Source organism: Manis pentadactyla, chromosome 15, assembly GCF_030020395.1.
Source record: "Manis pentadactyla isolate mManPen7 chromosome 15, mManPen7.hap1, whole genome shotgun sequence".
Taxonomy (NCBI): domain Eukaryota; kingdom Metazoa; phylum Chordata; class Mammalia; order Pholidota; family Manidae; genus Manis; species Manis pentadactyla.
The window spans coordinates 33,063,050-33,090,656 of NC_080033.1; the positions used below are offsets into that span (position 1 = coordinate 33,063,050).

Here is a 27,607-nt window from a genome sequence, read left to right on the forward strand (position 1 = left end):
AACATAAATTGTAAAAACAAAGTACAGAACACTTTAATAAAATTTTTAAAACAATTTTAAAATATATTTTTATTTGCATCTTCATTAAGAAACTGGGAAAGGAACTGGAGTCCAGGGATAGGAAGGAGACCTACTTTTCTGTACAATATCCTATCGTATTATTTGGATTTTCTAGTAGGTTAACCTAGTATGGCCTTTCCCCCACAAAAAGGGAAAAGGATTTGTACACAGCTACTGAAGGGGCCACCTGACCCACTGTTGAGGGTGTTGGCAGTCCTAGGAGGCTTTCTGGAAGAAGTATCTCCAAAGTTGAATCCCCAAGGATGTCAGGTGGAGTTGCCCAATGGTGAAGTCCTACCAGGCAGATGCAATACAGTAAACAAAGGCAGGGAGGTCAGGAGTTTTTTGTGAGCATACCAAGTGCAGCGCAAAGAGTTAAGGCTGGAGAGATGGGCTTTATCCAGCTATGCAGGGTCTCTGCAACCATGGGAAGGAGTTCAGGCTTCATCCTAAGGGCAGTGGAGCAATAAGGGTTTTAAACTGGGGGATACAGGATTAGATTTGAAATTGAGAATGACTGGTTCAGCAAAATGCTTCAGACCTCAAGACTTGGGAGAGGAAAAACAGTAAAGTAAGAGGACAGGATTCAAAAATATGAAGGCCATATTAGCTAAACTTAAGGAGCTTATTTTTATGGGGGAGGAGTGGTCAGGGATATTTCTAGTATGAATCTCAAGTTTCTATTCCAAAGGACTGGAGGAATAGTAGTAGAGGAAAATAGTATCTCCATAAATCAGAAACCCAGGGCCTGAGTTTCCTGAAACTTTCATTTGAATAGGTCCTTTTTTCTGGAAATCTCCCAAAAAGGACACTTGGTGGGGATGGGTATTAAGAGGTATTTAACTCTGTGGGATTTTTGAAATGGTTAATGTGGCAGACACTGACAGTTGGCTGATGTCAATTCCATCCAGGTTCCCCCTTCTCTCTAGCCATCTTCTAACTAGGTGTGGTCATGTGCTGTTCTCTCTGGCCAACAAAATATAAACTAAGGTCTGCTGAGTGGAATTTTTGGAAAGGTTTTGAGTTTTGGGTAAGAATGTACACATTCATGTAAAAAACTTTGTCCTTTCACACTTTTCCTGTCGGGACCGTGAACATGAGGCCTTAAAGCAGACATGTACAACAATAAGACAATGAAGTGCTCTTTTAGTTATCAATTATTACATAACAAATTACTCCAAAACTTAGTGGCTTAAAACAGTGTTTATTATTTCAGGTTCTGTGGGTTAGGAATCCAGGTATGGTTCTGCAGTCTTGTCTGAATTCTCAACTAGGAGGGAATCCACTACTAAGCTCACTCATTTGATTGTTGGCAGGCCCCAGTCCCTCACACACACACAGGCTCTTCACAAAGCTGCCTCAAAGCATGGCAACTGGCTTCCGCTAGAATGAGTGATAAGAGAGAGAGAACATGCCACATTCTTTTCATAACCTAATCTCAGAAGCAGTATCCCATTACTTCTGCTGTATCCTATTATAAGCAAGTCAGTAAGTCCAGCCCACACTCAATAAGGTATTACACAAGGGCAAGAATATCAAGAGGCAGGAATCTCTGGGCACCATCTTAGAGGCTGCCTACCCCAAGTGCCATGCATGCAATTATGTTAAATCCACTAAAACAGGAACAGAAAGCTAGAAAGCGCGTGGGTCCCATTCAGCACTGCTGAATAGCTACCCCAGCCATGGCCTTGGCCTGCCTCCCTAGATTCCTTGTAATGTGAAAGTGGGAAAATAGCTCAAAATAAGACACAGTTCCACACCCACCAGAATAGTTAAAATTAAAAAGACTAATAACATCAAATGAGAGGGGATATAAAATGGTATAATCACTTTGGAAAAAGGTCTAGGAAAACTAAGTATAAATATAGCCAATGACCCAATATTTCCAGTCTTATGTATTTATCCAAGAAAAATTAAATTATGTCTACAAAAAGAGCTGTTCAAGAATATTCATAATAGGCTCAAACTGGGAAAAAAAACCCCACAAATATCTGTCAAACAGGTAAAAAGATAAATTATGGTATGTTCATTTAATGGAATACAAATCAGCTTTTAAAGGGTACAAATTAGTGTCGATACAATAAGACAAAATGGATGAATCTCAAAAACATTATGCTTACTAAAAGAAGCCTTACATAAAAGAGCACATACTCCTTTTATAGGCAGTCTAGAACAGGCAAAACTATTCTATGGTAGAAAAAAATCAGAGCAGTGTTTGTCTCTTGGGGGATAAGTGTGTGATATAAATAAAAAGGGGTATGAGGGAACTTTTGGGCTGATGGTAATAATTATCTGTACCTTAACAGGGATTTGTGCTACACAACTTTTTGCCTTTGTCAAAACATAATAATACACCTAAGATTTGGGCATTTTATTGATTTAAATTTTACCTCAACAAGAACCTTAAGCAAATATCAAACTCTAATGATATGTGTTTAGGGTAAAATGTGTTAATTATTGCAACTTTCACTGCAAAGCATTAAAAAAAAAAGGATGGCTACATGAACAGTTAAGTAATAAAGTACAATAAAATGTCAATGGTAAAATCTAGGTGGTTGGCATACAGGTGTTCACTATAAAACTCAAGTATTTTGTATGTTTGAAAATTTTCGTAAGTTATAGGAAACAAAGCCTACTTATTTAAGCCACTGTTCATTAGGTTTTCAATTATTTGTTGTCATACATATTCGTTATTTAAATGATACCCATACAAGGGTTTTCTACAAAGTGGATGGAAGTAGCTCTAACAGTAATTCACTCTACTTAACAAACATTTACTAAGTAACTAGTTATGTGCTGGATGTTGTGGTCTTGATGGAGCTACAATATTGTGAGCAAAATAAAATTCCTTTGTTGTGCATCTTACAATCTAGCACAGAAGATAAACACATACTATCACACAAATAAATATATAACTACTATGATCACAGTTATGAAGGAACCATACTGGGGCTTTAAGGCCATGGGCAAGGGGACCTGACGTGTGGAGGCATGGGGCAGGGCAATCAGGGAAGACTTCCTGGAGGAAACAGGCATGCTGGGTAGAGTTAATGAGATGAAGAGGAGTAGCAAATATTAAGACAGAAAGTATAGCATGGGCAAATTAGCTGAGGTAAAAGGAAGTGAAAAGAGGCTATTGTGGCTGAAGCACTGAAAGCAAAAGAGAGAAGCCAACGTACTGAGGATGGGCACTTGAAAAGCCCACATTCCACTGGCTTTTAATGCTATTTCTAACTTTGCTCAAGATCTTTCATGTATGCTGCTAAAGTGGATGTAGATGTTCTAGTTTCACAATAAGCAATTACACCAGGCAGGACCTTCTTTAGTAACAGATATCATGTATCTGAAAAACCAAAATGGCTATTCAAAATCACTTTGTAATCAGGTCCCAAGCTACCTCGGGAAAATGGGGGCGGGAGAGCAGGGGAGATGTAGCAGCCTCCACCTCCACTCCTTTCTTTGACACTCAAACCAAAATTTCTACCAAGGAGTCTTTTAAGTTTTTCTTCCTTTTGTGGGAAAATAGAATGCAAGCATTAGGATGCTTGGCAGAAGTTTGCATAAAATTTCTCATTTTTCTTAAAAATCCAATATAGCTCTTAAAGAGTTACACCACAATGTTGTTCATGCAAAACCTTCATAAGATTGCATATTAATGATATTTTAATAAATAAATAAATAAATAAGCTGACATGTAAAAAAAATTGAGTCATAAATGTATAGTTCCTCAAAACAGCAGCAGACTCACAGACTCCAAGAAGGGACTAGCGGTTACCAAAGGGGAGGGGTGTGGAAGGGCGGGTGGGGAGGGAGGGAGAAGGGGATTGAGGGGTACTATGTTTAGTACACATGGTGTGGGGGATCACAGGGAAGACAGTATAGCATGGAGAAGGCAAATAGTGAATCTGTGGCATCTTACTACCCTGATGGACAGTGACTGCATTGGGGAATGGGTGGGGACTTGATAATATGGGTAAATACAGTAACCACATTGTTTTTTCATGTGAAACCTTCATAAGAGTATATATCAATAATACCTTAATAAAAATAAATTGGGAAAGAATATGAATAAATAAATACATAGATAGATATATAGATAGATAGATAAATAGATAGATGATAGATAGATGTGTAGTTCCTATTTTTCCAAGGCAATGGAGAGATGGTCATCACAATGACAAAAATGTAGTCATTTTGTGCTGATTTTTGTTCACAACATTTACACTCCATACTTCCAAAAAGGAGTCACCTATGATTTAAAAAGAAAAAAAGGTACGAATAACAGCCAAAGCAGACGAAGATCAGTGCCTCATCTTTGTCCTGAAAGAGAGCTTTTCTTTTTCTCCTTCATGGCCACATGCACTGGGTCAGGGAGCACTCATTGCAGAAAAGCCCCACAGGCTCAAAGTGACTCAAGAAGTCAGTCCTCCTTTACAGATGGGTATCTCTGCTTCACTGAGCACTGAACTCAGCCCAACTGGCCTATGCTGGATACAGAGGGGCCTCCAGAGGTGTCCCACACCTTGCTTTGCCTCCTTTGTTTTTCCTCTCATGGTATTAAATACTGCATATTGGGCATCTACTCTGTGCTTGTGCTTTACATTAATTGTACCTCTTTCTTCCCAATGTGGTATCATAAGCCTCATTTTACAGTTAAGTAAAGCTCAGGGAGCGTATCAGTCAGGAACCTTTCTTTTGCCAAAATGGAAAACTCAACTCAAAGTGGCTTAGGCAAAAAGGGTATTTACTAGCTCACACATCCCAAAGAACACTAACAGTAGTACTATTTCAGACACAGCTGGATCCATTTGCTCACAGAACCACAGAGCCCATTTCTGTCTACACTCTGTTCTGTCTACACCCTGTTAGAGTTGGCAAGGAAGATTACTAAGATAACAACATCCTATATCTATCTGCTCCTTTTCCTGTCTCCTCATTTTTCTTCACTGCTTCTGTTTGGCTTTCCTACCCATCCTTGAACCACTTACTTGAGCTCGGCAAGGACATCCACTGACTGTTTTAGACCAAAGACTAGCATTCAGCCCTGGAAGTCTGACAAGGGGTCTGAGAACTGAGGGAAGGTTGGATGGCCACACAATTAACATCCAGACTAAGTAACTAATGACCCAATTTTCTTTCACATTAGGCAAGACACTGCTCTCACCCTCTGTGACCATTTTGTCTCACCCTTGTGAGGGAGGGGAGAGGGGAGGGGTCTGGGGTGGGTGGGTGGGTGAGTGGATATATGGATGGGTGGATAGATGGATGAATAAGTCCTTCCCAACTCTGGTCTTATTCCTCCTAACCTATCAGTCTGAGCTAAATCAGAAGCTCCACTCTCTTGAGAGTACAAACAGGAAGTCTACAGAAGCACTGAATAGATCGCTTGACAAAACCAAGGACAGAGAGGTAAAATGAGCAGGTGAGTTCAGACCAAGGCATCCAGCTAAGGGTACTGAAATTAGGACTGAAAGCAGCCTATGTACTGCTCACCAAGCCATGTGTCAAACTTGAGGGCCCCTTCTACTCAAATGAAGGGACACCTTTTTTTTTTAATTTGCAGTAAAGCACCCCATGTGTGGTCTCTAATCCTCCAACAGTCAATTGTACTTTACAGGATTTCCATTCCATCTCTCCCTCCATTCCTCCTCCTCCCTCCCACCATCTGTCTGTCTCTCGTTTCTCTCTACCTCTTTCCACGTAAGATCCATTCCAGGATAATCTTCCTCACCTCTTACCTTTCAGAATTCCTTAACTCTCCTTTCTTCCATGGGATAGACATAGCAGGTTGTCAGGAGGGAGAGAGAAAAGAGGACCATCCAGGTATCTTTACCCAAACTAATCCCTGGATGTGACAAAGAAGAACTGCAATGTAGCTACAAAATCATAAAGAGGTCATTAATTATAGTATCTGATAAGCCACCTCTATTTTTAAAAAATATGTAACTGAAATGGAAAACATATGAAAGAAGGGACTGGCTCTACGTGACACGGTAAGTATTATCTTCCAAAAGCATTTCTATACCATGTCTGCTGTGTGCATGGTTTTTGGTGTTAAAAACATGTTCTCATTTCTTTATTCAAAAACTATTTTCTGAGAGCCTTGATGAGGCTGCTCATCTCCCTGAAACTCTCTTTACCAGCTCTTTGCATGGCTGACTCCTAAGCATCTTGCACACACACATATACTCTGGTTGCTCCACATTCTTCCAGTGAAGAAGCCCAAAATGCAGGAGGAGCTTGTAGCTTCCAGTACTTTTAAGTACCTTTCAGTCTTCATGATCTGCCAGGGTCTGGGAAATGATCATATGAACCATATTAAGATTGTAGAACCATATGAAATTGCCTTTTATAGGTCAAAAGGAAATATTATATTTTGAGAAAAAGAAAAGCTGTATTCAACCAAAACATGCCCTGTTACCATTAACTGTTTCCCCAAATGATGTTTCCCCAAATACTAAATATTTGGAGAAATATTTATAAAATTTAGTATTGCTAAAATTTATTCAAATTCTCAAATTATTGTTTCCTTATTGGAAAACACTGTTTCTTAGAAAGAGTTCCAAATGACAAGTGGCACTATGTTGAAAAAAGGTCACGTGAATATGATGGATGTGGCAAAACTTCTTAGTCCAACTCAGTAACTTCCCTATGGTGGTTTCTGATTTCTGTGGTCAAATGTAACTGAAAAGCATAGATTCCTCTGCTAACAAATGCAGAGTGTTTTTAGATCAATTTTTGGTACATAATTTCAACTTCTTGACACTAAATGCTACCTGTTGGATTAAAAAGTTGGGTTAAAAATTACTAACAAAATATCCTTTTTGCAGACCACCCTTTGGCTTTATTCCAGAACCTTTTTTTGGTTGCAATTTTAACATGTTTGGGAACTTCATCAACATCTAATCACAGTCCAGCTTACTTTCAATTTAATGTTTTTTATCAAAGCTTTTTCAAATCTTAAGGAATGAGCATATCTCTAACCATCTCAGTTTATGATCATCCATCAACTGGTGTAGTACCTACCCAATTCTCCAATTTTTTTCACCTTTCCTATTGCAGCCAGGTGTCGAGAAACTGTTGTAGCTGAAACCCCTACGTCTGCTGCAAGGCTTTGAATTGCTGTTTTGGGGTTAGCTTCCACATGGCTCTCAATTGATCTTCATTTAAAACAGATTTGGGTCTCCCTCGAGGCTCATTTTTCAGACTCAGATCCCCAGAACAAAAATTTTCAAACCACCACCGGATAGTCCTCTCACTAACAGAGCCTTCTCCAAACACAGAACTGATGTTTATACTTGCTGTGGCTGCACTATGTCCTAGTTTAAATTCATATAAAAAAGTATTCGCAATTCTTTCAAAGATAGGGTATTGTTCACTTCTGTGGAGAAAATAAACAACAAATAGTCATCAAGAAACTAAACAGAATAATATTATCTATTCTAAAGAGCACAACTGAAAATAGACCTGATCTCAACTTTAACAATCATGGGCAAGATTTAATTGGTCAAATATGGGCAATTTCATTTGGAGGATACATGTTTCTATCATTGTACTCTGCTGCCATAGTTTATATCAGGTGGGTATTAGTTTTAAGTCTTCTGGCTTTCCAGTAGCAATATTATTTCCAGTAATTTTACGAGCATCTACCATGGAAAAAATGCTTTTGAACTAAAATGAGTTGTGCTTTTAAATTCAGGAACTCAAAGAATACCAAACAATTGTTTCAATACTATCAAATTAAGATCTCAGATCAGTTTAATGCTTAGAAAATAATTCTCCCAAAATGGGTTGATAAATAAAAATTTCTTATGTTTTCTAACAGAAGAATTTTTAGGTCTTCTTCTTCCCTGTCTTGTATGATCTGAGTGACTGCTACTGCACAACCTCTTTATGTTTTCTAAGTCCTTACTTACTATAGAATTTATCTCCTTTTGCCTCTGTATTTCACTCTTTATTTCATATTTAATTTTGGTATAGATGAATAAAAATAACATGTTTTAGGAGTGTGGAAAAACTGCCTAAGCTCGAATTTTCCTTGTAGTAGTCACATGTTCTAAATGATACTAAGAGTCCACTGCCTAGTGTATTTATAAAAACTAAAACCATAAATAAAATACATTTCACTAAACACACCAAAGGGTTTTTAAAAAAAGTAAGAAGAGGGATTCAGCAGAATTCATGTATAGACAATGTCTGGGATGAATCTTGGGGGAGAAAGGGTTTTTCCAGCAACTTTAATTCAAACTTCTTTTAAGTACATACTCCTCCATAGCAACTTTCCTGCCTTTTTTCCTCCCCTCTGCTTCCAAAACAGTGTAGTGGAAAGGGAAGGAGTCTCTATTCCTTTTTGCCCTCACTTAAATTCTAAATTAAGCTATTTCAAATTAATCAATAATTAATCTATTATAAAAATATCTGACCTCAACCATATTTTACTGTTACCAAAAAGAAACAGAAAATGTATGTTGCAAATATAAGACAAATATTAGGAAAGTAGCTTTATTTTAGTCTTTAATATACTGAAAGCAATTACCCCATTGTTCCTAATGGAATAGAAATAGGGAAGAGAAGATTTCCCATTAATATAGATTTAACTGAGGCAAGATGCCACCTCTTCCACTTCAAACAAACATGCTAGTTAAGATACAACCATAAAACAAAACTTGTTTTAATACAGAGCTAATCCAAAAGCAAAAGAGAAAATTTCCCAAATGCATAAAAGGATTACAGTCAAAGCCACAGTGGTGAAGGGGCACATGAAGAGCATTCCTATCTCAGACCATATATACAATATAATGGGACAATCTGAAACAGACATTTTAAGACAAACTAAAATAGGACATTTGTAAGCATGCCTTAAATGTTCAAAGAGGAAACAAAAAAATAGATTTCATCAAGCAAGAACAGGCCATTGTTAAAGAAAATTTCACATTGTATTTAGTTGTCATGTCTCCTTAGTTTCGGCCAGTTTCACAGTGCCTCATCTTTCCCTGTCTTTCATGACCTTAACCTTTTGAAGAGTTACTCGGTCAAATGCATCTCATTTAGATTTGACTGATGTTTTTTTATTATTAGACTAAGGTTATGCATTTTTGGCAAGAGTACACAGAAATAAGGTATCCTTATCAGTGCATCAAATCATGGTTTTCATAGGTCAATTTATTTTATTATTGTGATACTGTCCTTGATCACTGATTAAGGAAAATCGGCAAGTTTCATCCCTGTAAAATTACTATCTTTCCTTTTGTGATTAATGAAGATCTTGGATACTTTGAATCAATACAAATTTTACTTTAACACAAATTTTCACTCATTTTACCATCCATCAGTGGATCTTGTCCATAACAATTAGTAGCGTATTCAGCTAATGCTGATTTTCTACTTTTCTCAATCCTTCCACAGTTATTAACTGGAATTCTACTATAAGGTAGAACTGTCCCTTTTCCCCATTTTTTTTTATTTATACCAATATGGACTCATGGATATTTATTACCCTACAGATTATAATCCAATCATATCATGATTTCTTTTACTCAAATTTGGCTATTAGTTTCAGCATTGGCTATTAGAAGGTCCCTTCTGGCAGGCTCTCGTGTTCTTTCAACAGTATTCCACCCCCACCCTGCCTTTTAAAGTATTTTGTTATTATCTGGCATGCCTAAAGATGTTCCAGGCACTTTTAGTATTTTCCCTATCTCAGTCCTGGAATCTACCACTTCTCTAAAGAGCCCTGCTTCCTTTTATGGAAAACTATACTTGGAAATAAAATTGGTATTAGGTTTATTCACTACTTCTGGGTATCACTGCTTCTAGTGAGAATGCAAACTGTTATACCCCTACTGAGGGGAAATTTGGCAGTACCTAAAGATATTACATATGTGTTACTTACCTATTGTGTGTGGGTTTAATGTGTGCATATAACCCACACATATATTGATAACTCGTGTTCCAATCCAAACTGACAGACTTGATGTTAGCCTACCCCTTTCCTTATTTGTGAGAAACCCAGTTATCATCTAAATTATATATACTTATTTGTTCAGTTTGAGTACACAAATAAGGCAGTTGCACAACTGTGAGTGTATAACCCTATGAAAAATACACTTACTGATTAGATTACAACATTACTGTATAAGCCCTTTTGTCTTTAACATTACAGTATCCAGTCAAGATGGTAGTTCCCAAAATTATTTGGGTTAGGTCTTTTCTCCCCCAACCCCTTCAATATCATTCATTCTTCACTCCTGCTACTCAGTTCCATCTCCATGTCTCTTTGCTCTCCGTTCCCACCTACCCACTATAGTTTACCAATCACTTAAGATTCTGGTTTATCCTCCCAGCACTGATTTTCTACAAATGAGCTGATACATGTGTATTGTCATATCTCCTTCTTTCCTTCTTTTATAAAAGGTAGTATAGGATAGTGGAGAGCAATATGGAGGTTCCTCGAAAAACTAAAAACAGAAATACCATTTGATCTAGTCATTCTACTCCTAGGAATTTACCCAAAGAAAACAAAATCCCTGATTCAAAAAGATATATGCACCCCTATGTTTATCACTTCACTATTTGCAATAGCCAAGATACGGAAGCAACCTAAGTGTCCATCAATAGATGAATGAAGAGGAGGTGGTACATATACACAAAGGAATATAATTCAGGCCTAAAAAGAAAAGAATTCCTGCCATTTCTAACAACATGGATGGACCTAGAAGGTATTTAGCTCAGTGAAATAAGCCAGGTGGAGAAAGACAAATACCATATTATTTCACTTTTCTGTGGAATATAAAAACAAAGCAAAACAAAAGGAAGGAAACAGCATTAGACTCATAGCCACTGAGAAGTGACTAGTGGTTACTAAGGGGGAAGGGAATAGGTGGGAGTAAAGAAGAGGGGGACTGTTGAACCACATGTGATGTACATTTGGTAAAATAAAAAAAAAAGAAGAGGGAAAGGAAAAAAACAAAGAAAAGGAAATAAGGGAAGAATAAGAAGGAAGGGAGGGAGGGAGGAAGGAAGGAAGGAAGGAAGGAATTGACCATAAAAAAAAAATGTAGCATAGTCCAGATACTACATGCTTTACCTATTTCACTTAGTAGTATATTTATGGCTAGAGAGGATTAAAAATGGTGGCAGGAGAGGTGAGACAGAGACCGCCTCCTAAAATTACATATAATAATAAAATATAATTAATACAATTAATCCTGCAAAAGCAAAAAAGAAGGCTATGCCAGACTACATACATCTGGAGAAAAGAACAGACCTCATGGAACAGGGTAACATACCAAAGGCATGACCCAGTGGGACCCAGGCCCTTCCCTCACCCCAGCTCACTGGTGGGAGAGAAATGGAGGAGGGAGGGAGTAGAGGCCTGGGACTGCTGAACACCCAGCCCTGCAGATCTGCTCTGGGAGCATGAAACAATAGTGCATGGTGCTCTGGTGATTAGTGGGGTTGGAAAGTTAAGACAGGCAGAATGCTTGGATACACTGAGATTCCCACTGCTTGTGGAAAACAGGGATGCATATCTGGCTGCTCTGTGCAGGCAGTCTAAGAGACTTCCTAACAGAGAGAGGGTTGCTAAGGGGGCAAGTATTGCATGGAGCTTACTGCTCAGGAGAAAGGACAGGTAGACAAAATTGTCCAGTTGCACTCTGCGAACAGGTTGGGAACTTTCAGGATCTTCAGGCGCTCCATCCCCCTGGCGGGCTACGCAGCTCCAAGGCCCTCCACTGTGATACACAGCCAGCTGCACCTTCCTCCCAGCCAACCTGCACCAGGCCAGCAACAGGGAAGCCCCATCTACAGCAGCTAAAAATGCAAAGCACGGATGTTTACACCTGTGTGCTCAGCCCACTGGTTCTGTCAGTGGAGACAGGCATAGCAGTCAGGAAGAAAGAAACGGCTCTTTCCTCCACCCGTGCACCAGCACAGCACCCCTGTGAAGCCCGACATTGCTACAGGGGCTAAGAAGTTCAAGGGAGTAGAGCTTCTAGACACTAGAGGGTGACACATACAAATATGAAACATGAAAGAAACCTAGTTCAAAGCAAAATCTCACAAACACCAGAAAAAGTGCCAAGTGATACTGAACTAATCAATCTTCCTGAAAGAGATTTCAAAACAAAAATCATAAACACGCTCCTGGAGTATAGAAAAATATTCAAGAACTCAGGAACGAATTCAGGATGGATATCCAATCATTATGGAATACAATCGAGGGATTCAAATGAGGATTAGATACGGGGGAGGAAACAATAAATGAAATAGAAATTAGAGAAGAGGAATACAAAGAAGCTAACACACAGAGAGAAAAAGGATCTATACGAATGACAGAATACTGAGAGAACTGTATGAACAATCCAAATGGGACAATATTCATATTATAAGGTTACCAGAAAAAGAAAAGAGACAAAAAGGGGTAGAAAGTGTCTTTGAGGAAGTAATTGCAGAAAACTTCCCCAATCTGGGGAAGGAGACAGTCTCTCAGGCCACAGAGGTATACAGAACTTCCAACACAAGGGAAATAAGGTAGAAAACACTATGACATATAATAATTAAAACAGCAAAGATCAAGGATATGGACAGACTAATAAAAGCAGCCAGAGAGAGAAATAAGATCAAATGCAAAGGAAAACCCATCAGTCTATCATTAGACATCTCAGCAGAAACCTTACAGGGCAGAAGGGAGTGGCACGATATGCTTAATGCAATGAAGCAGAAGGGCCTTGAACCAAAAATACTCTATTCAGCATGATTATCATTTACATTTGAAGGACGGATCAAACAATTTCCATATAAGCAAAAGCTAAGAGAATTTACCTCCCAAAATTGTCTCAACCGTGCATTTTGAAGGGACTGCTATAGATGGAAGTGTTTGAAATGTTAAACAGCTGTCACCAGATAATAAAACCACAGTAAAGAAAGTAAAGCAGTTAATTACTAAGCAAATGCAAAATTAAGTCAACTACCCCCAAAGTCAGTCAAGGGGTAGACAAAGAATACACAATATAATACTAATATATAAAGAATGGAGGAGGAAGAAAAAGAGGAGAAAAAAAAGAAATGTTAGGTTTTGTTTGTAACAGGATACTAAGAGAGTTAAGTTAGACTCTTAGATAATAAGGAAGTTAACCTTGAACATTTGGTAACCACAAATATAAAACCTGAAATGCCAGTAAGTACATAAATATTGGAAATCACCCTAAATGTAAATGGCTGAATGCACCAATCAAAAGACATAGAGTCACTGAATGGGTAAAAAAAAAGACCAAACTATATGCTGCATAAAAGAGACTCACTTCAAAACCAAAGAAATAGACAGACTAAAAGTGAAGGGATGGAAAAAGACATTTCATACAACTAATAGGGAGAAAAAAGCAGGAGTTGCAGTACTTGTATCAGACAAATAGACTTTAAAACAAAGAAAGTCATAACAGACAAAGAAGGACATTACATAATGATAAAGGGCTCAGTCCAAAAAGAGAATATAACCATTATAAATATATATGCACCCAACACAGGAGCACCAGCATATGTGAAACAAATACTAACAGAACTAAAGGGAGAAATAGACTGCAATGCATTCATTTTAGGAGACTTCAACACACCATTCACTCCAAATGACAGATCCACCAGACAGAAAATAAGTAAGGACACAGAGGCACTGAACAACACACTAGAGCAGATGGACCTAATAGACATCTATAGAAATCTACAACCAAAAGCAACAGGATACACATTCTTCTCAAGTGCACATGGAACATTCTCCAGAATAGACCACATAGTAGGCCACAAAAAGAGCCTCAGTAAATTCAAAAAGATTGAAATCCTACCAACCAACTTTTCAGACCACAAAGGTATAAAACTAGAAATAAATTGTACCAAGAAAGCAAAAAGGCTCACAAACACATGGAGGCTTAACAACACGCTTCTAAATAGTCAATGGATCAATGACCAAATAAAAACAGAGACGGAGCAATATATGGAGACAAATGACAAAAATAATTTTACACCGCAAAAAATATGTGTGATGCAGTGAAGGCCATGCTAAGAGGGAATTGTACTGCAATACAGGCTTACCTCATGAAAAAACAATCCGATAGGAACAGACTAAACTCACAATTAATAAAACTGGAAAAACAGCTAATGACGCCCAAAATCAGTAGAAGGAGGGACATAATAAAGATGAGAGCAGAGAGGGGCGGAAGATGGCGGCGTGAATAGAGCAGCGGAAATCTCCTCCCAAAACAACATATATCTATGAAAATATAACAAAGACAACCCTTCCTAGAATAAAGACCAGAGGACACAGGACAATATCCAGACCACATCCGCACCTGAGAGAACCCAGCGCCTCGCGAAGGGGGTAAGATACAAGCCCCGACCCCGCGGGAGCCGAGCGCCCCTCCCCCCCAGCTCCCGGCGGGAGAAGAGCAGGCAGAGCGGGAGGGAGACGGAGCCCAGGACTGCCGAACACCCAGCCCCAGCCATCCAGGCCAGAGTGCAGACACAGTACGTGCCCAGGGGGCCCTGGATGCTAGGGAAACAGGGCAGAAAGAACAGTGAGCGGGAACTGGAGGCTGGGCGCCAAAGGACATAAGAAAAGCGCACAACCATTTTTTTTTTCTGCTTTTTTGCTGTTTTGTTTTGGCGAGCGCTTTTTGGAAGTCTTAAAGGGATAGGGAACCCAATACTAGGGAAACAGGGCAGAAAGACCAGTGAGCAGAGGCCTGAGGCTGGCACCAGAGAATAAAGAAAAACGAACAACCACCTTTTTTTTTTTTTTAATTAAAAACTTATTTCTCTTTTTTAATTAAAAAAAATTTTTTTTTTCCTTTTTTTTTTTTTTTTTTTTTTTGGTGGTCGTTGTTTTGTTTTAGCGGGTGCTTTTTGGAAGTCTTAAAGGGGCACGGCAGGACCCTTAATCCACAGGTAGGAAATCCGGGATCTCTGGGCACCCTAACCCCTGGGCTGCAGGGAGCAGGGAGGCCCCTTGCGGAGATAAATAGCCTCCCAGCAGCTCCTGCTCAAACGCGACTCCACCATTTTGGAGTAGCTGCCCGAGCCAGGCCACGCCCACAGCAACAGCGGAGATTAACTCCATAGCAACCAGGCAGGAAGCAGAAACCCTGTCTGCGCGCAGCTGCGCAGCACAAGCCACTAGAGGTCGCTGTTCTCCCAGGAGAAGAGGACCACAAACCAACAAGAAAGGAAGTCCTTCCAGCCATCACTCGTCCCAGTTCTGCAGACTATTCCTATCACCATGAAAAGGCAAAGCTACAGGCAGACAAAGATCACAGAGACAACACCAGACAAGGAGACAGACCTAACCAGTCTTCCTGAAAAAGAATTCAAAATAAGAATCATAAACATGCTGACAGAGATGCAGAGAAATACGCAAGAGAAATGGGATGAAGTCCGGAAGGAGATCACAAATGCCAGAAAGGAGATCGCAGAAATGAAACAAACTCTGGAAGGGTTTATAAGCAGAATGGATAGAATGCAAGAGGCCATTGATGGAATTGAAATCAGAGAACAGGACCGCATAGAAGCTAACATAGAGAGAGACAAAAGGATCTCCAGGAATGAAACAATATTAAGAGAACTGTGTGACCAATCCAAAAGGAACAATATCCGTATTATAGGGGTCCCAGAAGAAGAAGAGAGAGGAAAAGAGATGGAAAGTATCTTAGAAGAAATAATTGCTGAAAACTTCCCCACACTGGGGGAGGAAGTAATCGAACAGACCACGGAAATACACAGAACCCCCAACAGAAAGGATCCAAGAAGGGCAACACCAAGACACATAATAATTAAAATGGCAAAGATCAAGGACAAGGAAAGAGTGTTAAAGGCAGCTAGAGAGAAAAAGGTCACCCATAAAGGGAAACCCATCAGGCTAATATCAGACTTCTCGACAGAAACCCTACAGGCCAGAAGAGAATGGTATGATATATTTAATACAATGAAACAGAAGGGCCTTGAACCAAGGATACTGCATCCAGCACGACTATCATTCAAATACGACGGTGGGATTAAACAATTCCCAGACAAACAAAAGCTGAGGGAATTTGCTTTCCACAAACCACCTCTACAGAACATCTTACAGGGACTGCTCTAGATGGGAGCACTCCTAGAAAGAGCACAGCACAAAACACCCAACATATGAAGAATCGAGGAGGAGGAACAAGAAAGGAGAGAAGAAAAGAATCTCCAGACAGTGTATATAACAGCTCAATAAGCGAGCTAAGTTAGGCAGTAAGATACTAAAGAGGCTAACCTTGAACCTTTGGTAACCACGAATTTAAAGCCTGCAATGGCAATCAGTACATATCTTTCCATAGTCACCCTAAATGTTAATGGGTTGAATGCACCAATCAAAAGACACAGAGTAACAGAATGGATAAAAAAGCAAGACCCATGTATATGCTGCTTACAAGAAACTCACCTCAAACTCAAAGACATGTACAGACTAAAAGTCAAGGGATGGAAAAACATATTTCAAGCAAACAACAGTGAGAAGAAAGCAGGGGTTGCAGTACTAATATCAGACAAAATAGACTTCAAAACAAAGAAAGTAACAAGAGATACAGAAGGACACTACATAATGATAAAGGGCTCAGTCAAACAAGAGGATATAACCATTCTAAATATATATGCACCCAACACAGGAGCACCAGCATATGTGAAACAAATACTAACAGAACTAAAGGGGAAAATAGACTACAATGCATTCACTCTAGGAGACTTCAACACACCATTCACCCCAAAGGATAGATCCACTGGGCAGAAAATAAGGAAGGACACGGAAGCACTGAACAACACAGTAGAGCAGATGAACCTAATAGACATCTATAAAACTCTACATCCAAAAGCAACAGGATATACATTCTTCTCAAGTGCACATGGAACGTTCTCCAGAATAGACCACATACTAGGCCAAAAAAGAGCCTCAGAAAATTCCAAAAGATTGAAATCCTACCAACCAACTTTTCAGAACACAAAGGCATAAAACTCGAAATAAACTGTACAAAGAAAGCAAAGAGGCTCACAAACACATGGAGGCTTAACAACACGCTCCTAAATAATCAATGGATCAATGACCAAATCAAAATGGAGATCCAGCAATATATGGAAACAAATGACAACAACAACACTAAGCCCCAACTTCTGTGGGACAAAGCAAAAGCAGTCTTAAGAGGAAAGTATAAAGCAATCCAAGCATATTTAAAAAAGGAAGAACAATCCCAAATGAATGGTCTAATGTCACAATTATCAAAATGGGAAAAAGAAGAACAAATGAGGCCTAAGGTCAGCAGAAGGAGGGACATAATAAAGATCAGAGAAGAAATAAATAAAATTGAGAAGAATAAAACAATAGCAAAAATCAATGAAACCAAGAGCTGGTCCTTCGAGAAAATAAACAAAATAGATAAGCCTCTAGCCAGACTTATTAAGAAGAAAAGAGAGTCAACACAAATCAACAGTATCAGAAACAAGAAAGGAAAAATCACGACGGACCCCACAGAAATACAAAGAATTATTAGAGAATACTATGAAAACCTATACGCTAACAAGCTGGGAAACCTAGGAGAAATGGACAACTTCCTAGAAAAATACAACCTTCCACAATTGACCCAGAAAGAAACAGAAAATCTAAACAGACCAATTACCAGCAACAAAATTGAAGCGGTAATCAAAAAACTACCAAAGAACAAAACCCCCAGGCGAGATGGATTTACCTCGGAATTTTATCAGACATACAGGGAAGACATAATACCCATTCTCCTTAGAGTTTTCCAAAAAAGAGAGGAGATGCGGATACTCCCAAACTCATTCTATGAAGCTAACATCATCCTAATACCAAAACCAGGCAAAGACTCCACCAAAAAAGAAAACTACAGACCAATATCCCTGATGAATGTAGATGCAAAAATACTCAACAAAATATTAGCAAACCGAATTCAAAAATACAGCAAAAGTATCATGCACCATGACCAAGTGGGATTCATCCCAGGGATGCAAGGATGGTACAACATTCGAAAGTCCATCAACATCATCCACCACATCAACAAAAAGAAGGACAAAAACCACATGATCATCTCCATAGATGCTGAAAAAGCATTTGACAAAGTTCAACATCCATTGATGATAAACACTCTCAGCAAAATTGGAATAGAGGGCAAGTACCTCAACATAATAAAGGCCATCTATGATAAACCCACAGCCAACATTATATTGAACAGCGAGAAACTGAAAGCATTTTCTCTAAGATCGGGAACTAGACAGGGATGCCCATTCTCTCCACTGTTATTTAACATACTACTGGAGGTCCTAGCCACGGCAATCAGACAAAAAACAAAGAAATACAAGGAATCCAGATTGGTAAAGAAGAAGTTAAACTGTCACTATTTGCAGATGACATGATACTGTACATAAAAAACCCTAAAGACTCCACCCCAAAACTACTAGAACTGATATCGGAATACAGCAAAGTTGCAGGATACAAAATCAACACACAGATATCTGTGGCTTTCCTATATACTAACAATGAACCAACAGAAAGACAAATCAAGAAAACAACTCCATTCACAACTGCATCAAAAAAAATAAAATACCTAGGAATAAACCTAACTAAGGAAGTGAAAGACTTATACTCTGAAAACTACAAGTCACTCTTAAGAGAAATTAAAGGGGACACTAACAGATGGAAACTCATCCCATGCTCATGGCTAGGAAGAATTAATATTGTCAAAATGGCCATCCTACCCAAAGCAATATATAGATTTGATGAAATCCCATGAAACTACCAGCAACATTCTTCAATGAACTGGAACAAATAATTCAAAAATTCATATGGAAACACCAAAGACCCCGAATAGCCAAAGCAATCCTGAGAAAGAAGAATAAAGTAGGGGGGATCTCACTCCCCAACTTCAAGCTCTACTATAAAGCCACAGTAATCAAGACAATTTGGTACAGGCACAAGAGCAGAGCCACAGACCAATGGAACAGACTAGAGAATCCAGACATTAACCCAGACATATATGGTCAATTAATATTTGATAAAGGAGCCATGGACATACAATGGGGAAATGACAGTCTCTTCAACAGATGGTGCTGGCAAAAGTGGACAGCTACATGTGGGAGAATGAAACTGGACCATTGTCTAACCCCATATACAAAAGTAAACTCAAAATGGATCAAAGACCTGAATGTAAGTCATGAAACCATTAAACTCTTGGAAGAAAACATAGGCAAAAACCTCTTAGACATAAACATGAGTGACCTCTTCTTGAACATATCTCCCTGGGCAAGGAAAACAACAGCAAAAATGAATAAGTGGGACTATATTAAGCTGAAAAGCTTCTGTACAGCAAAAGACACCATCAAGAGAGCAAAAAGGAACCCTACAGTATGGGAGAATATATTTGAAAATGACACATCCGATAAAGGCTTGACATCCAGAACATATAAATAGCTCACACGCCTCAACAAACAAAAAACAAATAACCCAATTGAAAAATGGGCAGAGGAACTGAACAGAAAGTTCTCCAAAAAAGAAATACAGATGGTCAACAGACACATGAAAAGATGCTCCACATCGCTAATTATCAGAGAAATGCAAATTAAAACTACAATGAGGTATCACCTTACACCAGTAAGAATGGCTGCCATCCAAAAGACAAACAACAACAAATGTTGGCGAGGCTGTGGAGAAAGGGGAACCCTCCTACACTGCTGGTGGGAACGTAAGTTAGTTCAACCTTTGTGGAAAGCAGTATGGAGGTACACCAAAATGCTCAAAACAGACCTACCATTTGACCCCGGAATTGCACTCCTAGGAGTTTACCGTAAGAATGCAGCAATCAAGTATGAGAAAGATCAGTGCACCCCTATGTTTATCGCAGCACTATTTACAATAGCCAAGAATTGGAAGCAACCTAAATGTCCATCGATAGATGAATGGATAATGAAGATGTGGTACATATACACAATGGAATACTACTCAGCCATAAGAAAAGGGCAAATCCAATCATTTGCAGCAACATGGATGGAGCTGGAGGGTATTATGCTCAGTGAAACAAGCCAAGCGGAGAAAGAGAAATACCAAATGATTTCACTTATCTGTGGAATATAAGAACAAAGGAAAAACTGAAGGAACAAAACAGCAGCAGAATCACAGAACTCAAGAATGGACTAACAGGTACCAAAGGCAAAGGGACTGGGGAGGATGGGTGGATAGGGAGGGATAAGGGTGGGGAGAAGTAGGGGGGTATTAAGATTAGCATGCATGGGGGGGTAGGAGAAAAGGGAGGGCCGTACAACACAGAGAAGGCAAGTAGTGATTCTACAACATCTTGCTATGCAGATGGACAGTGACTATAAAGGGGTTTATAGGGGGGACCTGGTATAGGGGAGAGCCTAGTAAACATAATATTCATCATGTAAGTGTAGATTAGTGATACCGAAAAAAAAGGGCAGTTCCTGTGTGGTAACCTCCAATGAGTTCTACACAAGAGTACAAAGGGCATATAAAAGTGTAGGCAAAGGGTCTGTTTGTGTTTATACAGAGGATCAAAGCCTAATTGGGCTACCCCGAAAATGAACTAAGATACGATATGAAAAAGAACTTCCAACATCAGCACTCTCTGGAAGACTCATGCCAGAAGATGATCATCAAAAAACCCCAACAAAGATCCACGCACTGCTACAGCTGTAGATGCACTCATCCCACCAGTTCCTGGACTTGCCATGGCAATGAAGAAGGAGATATCTAAGCTGGCCTGTGCATACAGTAAAACAACAAATTTGACTGGATCTATACTGTTAGAACTCAATCAAGAATTAGGAGAAGTGCAAATTGTAGCGCTCCAAAATCTTACAACTACAGACTATTTACTGTTAATAGAACATAAGGGATGTGAACAGTCCCCAGGAATGGGTTGTTTTAATTTGTCTGATTTCTCTCAGACTGTTCAAGTTCAGTTGGACAATATCCACCATATCATAGATAAGTTTTCACAAATGCCTAAGGTGCCTAACTGGTTTTCTTGGTTTCACTGGAGATGACTGGTAATTACCGGTATGCTTTGGTTATGTAACTATACTCCTATTATGTTAATGTGTGTGCGCTATTTAAGTAGTAGCTTAAAACCTATATATGCTGAAGTTACTCTACAAGAAGATTTGTCAAAGAAATAATCAATCTTGCCATGTTTTCTTCCGCCTGCTACTTCTATAGCTTTTCTTCTTCCTTCCTAATTACAACCCTTAAATAGAATTCGTGCCTCATATCAAATTTACCGAGTATCATAATTCTTCCAAGTGGTAAAGATACCTCAAGACAAATGCTGGGCATAGAAGCTACAGGGCATAAATATGCAAGGAAATAAAAAGCTAACCATTTCAAACAATAAGGCTTCTCGGTCACTTACCAACTTTACATTTCCCTGTATGGCCCCGGAAGATGACTGGTTAGCCAGAGACGGGTAAGATTCCTCAAGGGAGGAACAACCTAAGACAGGCACAGTCGCAGGGGGGTCATCAGGTGAGAAATTGGGGATCAACAGAGGTGAGGCTCAGAACCTCACCCCCCGTTCTGAGAGAAATCTTCTGCATCCGTGGATGTTTTATTGCCCTTGTCTAGCTTGGATTAACACATAGTCTACAGGCACACACCTGATCATCTACATTTGCTCTCTTACAACACTAAACTATGTTTTCTACCTTTATCTTGTATCTACCTACCACTTCAGCATTTTATTAAAAATAATAATAATAAAGAGAGAAATGTGGTATCCACATATAAATCAAGTATAAAAATCAAATGAGTATTCACATTTGAACTGACTGTTTATAGTTCATAATGCATGAGCAAAACCAAAGGTTTCTGTGATGGCTGCCCTTGTACTGTTCACCATGTAAGAACTTATTCACTATGTAAGAATTTGTTCTCCACGTAAGAACTTGATTGTTATGCTTCAGAAGATTGGAGACTGACGAAAATTAGGCTTGGGGTGGATTAATGATTGTGCATTGAGCATTGACTCCCCTATAGAGAATTTTATTGTTGTTAACAACCATTTGATCAATAAATATGAGAGATGCCCTCACAAAAAAAAAAAAGGAAAAAAAAAAGGAAATGTTCCATGTGCACTTGAGAAGAATGTGTATCCTGCTGCTTTTGGGTGTAGAGTTCTATAGATGTCTTTCAGTTCCATCTGTTCTAGTGTGTTGTTCAGTGCCTCTGTGTCCTTACTTATTTTCTGTCTGGCTGATCTTTCCCTTGGAGTGAGTGTGTTGAAGTCTCCTATAATGAATGAATTGCATTCTATTTCCTCCTTAAATCTGTTAGTATTTGTTTCACATATTCAGTGCTCCTGTGTTGGGTGCATATATATTTATAATAGTTATATCGTCTATTGGGCTGCCCTTTATCTTTACATAATTTCCTTCTCTCTTGTTAACTTTGTTTTGAAGTCTAGTTTGTCTGATACTAGTACTGAAACACCAACTTTTTTCTTCCTATTGTTTGCATGAAATATCTTTTTCCATCCCTTCCCTTTTAGTCAGTATATATCTTTTGGTTTGAGGTGAGTCTCCTCTAAGCAGCATATAGATAGCTCTTGCTTTTTTATCCATTGTATTACTGTGTCTTTTGATTGGTGCACTCAGTCCATTTACATTTAGGGTGATTATTGAAAGAAATGTACTTATTGCCATTGCAGGCTTTGGATTCGTGTTTACCAAAGGTTCAAGGGTAGTTTCTTTACTACTTAACCGTCTAACTTAACTCTGTTATTAAGCTATTATAAACACAGTCTGATAATTCTTTATTTCTCTCCCGTCTTATTACTCCTCCTCCATTCTGTATATTTTAGGTGTTTTATTCTGTACTCTTTTGTGTTTCCTTTGACTGCTTTTGTGGACACTTGTTTTCATTTTTTGCCTTCAGTTAGTTTTTAGTTGGTCTGCTTTATTTGCTGCGATTTTATTTTTTCTGGTGACATCTATTTACCTTTAGGAGTGCTTCCATCTAGAGCAGTCCCTTTAAATATCCTGTAGAGGTGGTCTGTGGGAGGCAAATTCCCTCAACTTTTGCTTGTCTGGGAATTGTTTAATCCCCCCTTCAAAGTTAAATGATAATCGTGCTGGATACAGTATTCTTGGTTCAAGTCCCTTGTGTTTCATTGCATTAAATAGGTCATGTCATTCTCTTCTGGCATGTAAGGTTTCTGTTGAGAAGTCTGATGATAGCTTGATGGGTTTTCCTTTGTAGGTGATCTTTTTTCTCTCTCTGGCTGCCTTTAATACTCTATCCTTGTCTTTGATCTTTGCCATTTTAATTATTACATGTCTTGGTGTTGTCCTCCTTGGGTCCCTTGTGTTGGGAGATCTGTGGGCTTCCATGTTCTGAGAGACTATTTCCTTCCCCAGCTTGGGGAAGTTTTTTTAACAATTATTTCTTCAAAGACACTTTCTATCCTTTTCTCTCTCTTCTTCTGCTGGTACCCCTATACTGTGAATATTCTTCTGTTTGTATTGGTCTCACACTACTATCTATGTTTTTTCAATCCTAGAGATCCTATTATCTCTCTTTTCCTCAGCTTCTCTGTATTCCTGTTCTCTGATATCTATTCCATTAACAGTTTCTTGCAGTTCATCCAGTCTGCTCTTAAGTCATTCTATTGATTGTTTGATTTCTGTTATCTCCCTCCAGACTCCCTTAGCTCTTGCATATTTCTCTGTAGGTCCATCAGCATGGTTAAGACTTTTTGAATTCTTTTTTTCAGGAAGACTGGCTATATCTAGCTCACCAGTCCCTCTCTCATGGGATGTATGAGTGATTTCTGACTGGCCCTGATTCTTCTGCCTTTTCATGGCGATAGAAGTGGTCACAGGCAGGTGTCGCATGTGTCAGCTGGGAGAACAAAGTCCCTTCCTCCTTATTGGTCACCTTGCCCTTTTCTGATACCTGTGTCAGTTGCTCAAACACAGGGTGCAGTCTCTGGGATAATATCCTGAGCGGTCTTGGGCCGGTGGCCCTCAGGATAGCCTAGAGCTCTGCGGGCGGCTGCAGACATGCCGAGTGTGTTCTCCTGTGAAAACAGCACCCCTTCCTGCCTTCCAGACCTTGCTCGTACTTCCAGTGCCTGTGCCGGTTACCCACACACCAGGAACAGTCTCTGGGATAATCTCCTGAACTGCTGTGGGCAGGGCAGCCCTGATAGCCTAGAGCCTTGCAGCAGGTCGCAGACATGCTGGGTGTGTTCTCCTGTAAGAATGGCGACCGCTCATGCCTTCCCAACCTTGCTCCATCTTCCTCTGTCTGTGCTGGGCAGCTGCGTGCCTACAGCAGCATCTGCGTCTGTCCCAGTTAGCTGCGTGCTGGGAGAGGACTCTGTGTGGTTGCTGTGGGCAGGGCTGTTCTCCGGCTGCTCCACAGCTGTAGCGGGTCAGCAGGTTCACTTGCAGCGCCTGCCGGGAGGAATGAATGGAGGCTGCTTATTGCCGTGAGGGGCTTCAGGGCTGCGTTACACCCAAATTTCCTTATGATTCCACACCTATTGTGCTGAGTGTGCCAGGATGATTTTATCCAGCTGTTAAGCCCTTCTCCCTTTAAGACTTTTAACAAGCACTCGCTTTTCTTTTCTCCCAGGGGAGCCGGCTGTGGTGACCCAGTTGTAGTCTATGTGTCAGGTTTTACTCTTCCGTTTCTCTAAAATCCAGTACACCATGCAATGTGTGTCTGTGCTCCTGGTGCAGATTACTAGGGATGGTTATTTAGTAGTCCTGTGCTTCCACTCCCTCCCCACTCTGATTCTTTTCCTCCCACTGGTGAGCTAGGGTGGGGGAAGTGCTCAGGTCCCACTGGTTCACAGCTTTCTATCTTACCCTTTTTGTGAGATGCTGTGTTCTTGCAGATGTAGATGTAGCCTGGATGTTGTACTGTATCTTCTGATCTCTCTTTTAGGAGTAGTTGTATTTGTGGTATTTTTAAAAATACATATGCTTTTGGGAGGAGATTTCTGCCACCCTACTCACACTGCCATTTTGAGCCCTAGCTTACTGCCTTATGTATTATGGCCACCTTACTTGGTGTGCAGTAGTATCTCCTGGTTTTGATTTGCATTTCTCTAGTGACTAATAATGTTGAACATCTTTTCACATTCGGCCAGTTGTATGTCTTCTTCAGGCAAATTCTGTTTGTCCATTTTCTAAATTAGGTTATCTTTTTTATTTTTTTGGTATAAGAGCTCTTCATATATTCTGGATATAAGTCCCTCTTCAGATATATGATTTTAAAATATTTTCCAATTATGTGAGTTGCCTTTTCACTTTCGTGATGGTATTATATGTGGCAAAAAAAGTTTAAATTTTTGTTATATTCCATTTTACTTTTTTCTTCTGCCATTTATGATTTTGGTCTCAGATTTAAGAAACCGCTGCCAAACCCACGTTTGCAAAGATTTCTTGCTATGCTTTCTTCTAGGAGCTTTAGAGCTTAATTAGCTCTTACATTTATGTTTATCTATTTTGGATTAATTTGGGGGTAAAATTTGAAGTAGGGGTCTAACTTCATTCTTTCACATGAGAATATCCAGCATGGTGTCCCAACACCATTTGTTGAAGAGCACTATTTCGTGCTTAATTTCCTTGGGACCTTTACTGAAACCCAACAGAAAATTTTCCCAGCTATTTTTACATATTTGTTTTTCCATGTGAACATTAAACTCAGTTTGTCTAACTCAATAAAATAACATGTTAGGACTTTTATTAGAAATACATTGATTTTTTAAATTAACTTAGAAAGAATTGAAAACTTTACGATATTAAGTCATCCTATTCTAGAAAAAAGGACATTTTACCATTTGTTTAAATCTCCCTTAGTGTTTACCAGGAGGGTTTTTAATTTTCCCGTATAGATTGTGTATCTTTTCTATTAAATTTATTACTAAGTATTTATAATCTTCTATGTTGCTGCTGTAAATGGGCTTTGCTCTAACATGTTGTTTAGTGTTTGTATATTTGAAAGCAGACTTTTACATGCTAATTTAAAATCTACTCCTTCACAGAATTCTTTTACTGTTTGAGTTAGGTTTACTACTGATTTCTTGGGGTTCAGGCATACTATGATCTGCAAATAGATACTTTACGTCTTTGATACACATTCTTACACCTATTTATTTCTTTTATATAATTTACTTGACTAATTTACCTCTAACATAATGCTAAAACAGTAGTGGAGGCAGAGGGATGCTTGCCTTTGTTCCTGATCTTAAAGCATATGCCTGTAATGTTTCTCCAGTTACATAAGATACTTGTTTTAAAACTAAGATACTTTAATCATGTTAAAAAAGTATTCTTCATTGGGGCAGAAGATGGCGGCGTGAGTAGAGCAGCGGAAATCTCCTCCGAAAACAACATATATCTATGAAAATATAACAAAGACAACCCTTCCTAGAATAAAGACCAGAGGACACAGGACAATCTCCAGACTACATCCGCACCTGAGAGAACCCAGCGCCTCGTGAATGGGGTAAGATACAAGCCCCGGCCGTGCGGGAGCCGAGCGCCCCTCCCCCCAACTCCCGGCGGGAGAAGAGCAGGCAGAGCGGGAGGGAGACGGAGCCCAGGACTGCCGAACACCCAGCCCCAGCCATCCGGGCCAGAGTGCAGGGCGCTCGATACTAGGAAAACAGGGCAGCAAGAACAGTGAGCAGGCACTGGAGGCTGGGCGACAGAGGGCATAAGAAAAGCGCGCGACCATTTTTTTTTGCTTTTTTGCTGTTTTGTTTTGGCGAGCGCTTTTTGGAAGTCTTAAAGGGATAGGGACCCCAATACTAGGGAAACAGGGCAGAAAGACCGGTGAGCAGAGGCCTGAGGCTGGCACCACAGAATAAAGAAAAAGAACGACCACCTTTTTTTTTTTTTTTCTTTTTTTTTTGGTGGGCGTTGTTTTGTTTTGGCGGGTGCTTTCTGGAAGTCTTAAAGGGGCAGGGCGGGTCACTTAATCCAGAGGTAGGGAATCCGGGATCTCTGGGCACCCTAAACCCTGGGCTGCAGGGAGCAGGGAGGCCCCTTACGGAGATAAATAGCCTCCCAGCAGCTCCTGCTCCAACGCGACTCCACCATTTTGGAGTAGCTGCCCGAACCAGGCCACGCCCACAGCAACAGCGGAGATTAACTCCATAGAAGCCGGGCAGGAAGCAGAAACCCTGTCTGCGCGCAGCTGCGCAGCACAAGCCACTAGAGGTCGCTGTTCTCCCAGGAGAGGAGGGCCACAAACCAACAAGAAAGGAAGTCCTTCCAGCCGTCACTCGTTCCAGTTCTCCAGATTATTCCTATCACCATGAAAAGGCAAAGTTACAGGCAGACAAATTTCACAGAGACAACACCAGAGAAGGAGACAGACCTAACCAGTCTCCCTGACAAAGAATTCAAAATAAGAATCATAAACATGCTGACAGAGATGCAGAGAAATACGCAAGAGAAATGGGATGAAGTCCGGAAGGAGATCACAGATGCCAGAAAGGAG

General features: G+C 39.7%; 1 protein-coding gene across 1 annotated transcript in view; it reads right to left on the bottom strand.

Moving 5' to 3' along the window:
* C15H16orf87 (chromosome 15 C16orf87 homolog) overlaps positions 1-27,607 on the bottom strand; it is a 153,559-nt gene that overhangs the window by 58,977 nt on the left and 66,975 nt on the right. The gene's annotated exons all lie outside the window — the stretch shown is intronic.